Genomic DNA, 2,511 nt, shown 5'->3' on the forward strand with positions numbered 1-2,511 from the left:
GTTAGCATAGTGGGGGAGGAGTGGCAAGGGCCAGGGTGCTAACCTGGGCTTTGGGGTGTAAGTAGGGTCTGAGGAAACCTGGAGGCCAGCATAGACTTTGATCTGCAGCCGTGGGTATGTATCAATGGACAGCCACATGTCCCCTCTGCCAGAGGCAAGGGACACGACTCCTTTTGGCAGAGGGAATCCTATTTCACAAGTTCCTGAGGAATGCTGGCTTTTATCTAACCACCCATAACCCTCCTATAGTCTCCCTTGAGCTGAGCTAAGTCTGTCAGGGTGTTTTGTTTTGTTTTGTTTTGTTTTGTTTTGTTTGACATAGATACTTTCCAAGACCTGACAAGTTAGCAGCAGAAATATACACTGTTGCTCTCTTTCAAATTTTTACTTTTGTATGTGTGTGGAGGGTGTGTGCATATGTGTGTGTGTGTGTGTGTGTGTGTGTGTGTGTGTGTGTGTGTGTGTGTGTGTGTTGTGCCACTGTGCGGATGCCAGGGAACTCCTTTGTGGTGTTTGCTCCCTCCTGCCCCTTCTGTGGTTTCCAGGCTTGGGTTGAGCCCAGGTCTCCAGGCCTGCTCTGCCAACGCCTTTAGCCATCTGAGCCACCTCACTGGACTTAATTCATCTTGAGAATTAGTGTGTCCCATCATCTTCTTGGTTATCCCTATGGGCTGATGACTTCAGGTAGATTTTATTGATAGATAGCCTTTCTCCTCGGCGTGCTCAACTCTGTCCCACCTCTGGCCAGGAGAGACTCCTTTTAGACTGGCTATGTAAAGTTTTGACTGACCCAATTGTTCAAAACTTGGTTTTCTGATGGAGCAAGGCATAAATGTTCTAGAATTCCCTTGAGCCTTTCCCTTCCAGACCAGACACAGAATTAGCTATTGTTCTATGAAAAACCTTGACTTCTTGGAGGATAAACAACGTTGAGAACCAAAATGATGTCATCGGTGTGCATTGTGGAGGGGTTCAATTCTACCCTGCCACTTCAACAGGAAAAAGCAAAAGAACTTTTTTTTTTTAACACCAAACTATGGGTTTCAAATGGTGTGACTTCCAACTTCAGGTGGCACAAAAGACTTGTGCATTTTATACAGCCGTGACTCCACATTACCCATTGTTTAATTTTGTCTTAGGGTTTCTATTACTGAAAAAAACAAAAAAAAAAAACAAAAAAACACCATGACCAAAACCACCATGACCAAAAGTAACTTGGGAAAGAAAGGGTTTATTTTGCTTATACTTCCAATCCATCACAGAGGGAAGTCAGAGTGGGAACTCCAGCAGGGGAGGAACCCATAGACAGTTGCTGACACAGAGGCCATTGGCCTTGCTCAGCCTGTCTATCTTATGGATTCCAGAAAGACCAGTCCAGGGACTGCATTGTCCATAGTGAGCTGGACCCTCCCCCATCAATCACTACTTAAGAAAATGTCCTGCAGGCTTGCCTACAACCCAGTCTTGCGGACACATTTTCTTAACTGAAGTTCCCTCCTCCCAGGTGACTCTGGTTGGTCTTAAGTTGACTCCTCTCAGATGACTCTAGCCTGTCTTAAGTTGACATTAACCCTGGCCATCAAAGATCTGGTTCTAACAACACACTGTTCCTATGCAAATTTGGACGTCCACAATTGACCCTCCACAGTTTTGACCCCCAACGTCAGGTTCTTTCAGAATAAAGAATATTCATTTGCTTTATCTGATAGCTTAGGAAAATAACTTTTTAAAGAACTATCAATAGAAACAGTACAAACACTGAATAAATTTTGTTTTAGACAGCACACCCCTGAGGATTTGTTGCCAACTTACTGTGACTCAAATCACACATAATCTCTCACACCAGGGGCTACATGGGGACTGAAGTGTGGGTTCCGGTGTTGGCGTTCATTTTCATCTTTAGAGGGCTGTGACCTGCCCCCGGCCAATTTTATTCTCTATCTTTTCACTTTTTCTTAAGGCTTATTATAAACTCTCGGTATACTAATAATTCACTTACTAATAATATCGTATTGTTTAATCATCTCCCTATTGTTCATTGAAATCCAAGCTCCATGAAGCGGGATTTTGTTTTTGGATGATGCTAAGTGTTCTATGAAGGCACAAGTAGAGAATCTAGGTCTGTGGGAAGCAAGGGCCACATCAATTAACATAATCAAGACAATCCTCCACAGACCTGAGCTCAGGCCAACCTGATCTAGGCAGTCCCTCACTCAGAATCTTCCTGCCTGATTCTAGATAGCATCAAGCTGACAGAACTGTTACACCGACAGAGAGAGGAAAGGGGGTTCTAAGAGAGTAAACCAGCTCTGAGGAGGTAGCTATCCCCCCATCAGGAGCAGGCTCTGTTTCTGATGTTTGGGTGGGGTCCAATATCCACATGTTGGGAACCTTAAGAGACAACAGAATAATTGAGAGAGGTCTCTATGTAGCTACAGAGGCCAGCAAAACCAGGTAGCATCCCATGAGAAACTGTAACAGAGGAAGGCTGGGGGTATTTCTTTATTCTGA

The sequence above is a fragment of the Mus caroli genome, unplaced genomic scaffold (genome assembly GCF_978045245.1).
Source record: "Mus caroli unplaced genomic scaffold, Mus_caroli_1 scaffold_11, whole genome shotgun sequence".
Lineage (NCBI taxonomy): Eukaryota > Metazoa > Chordata > Mammalia > Rodentia > Muridae > Mus > Mus caroli.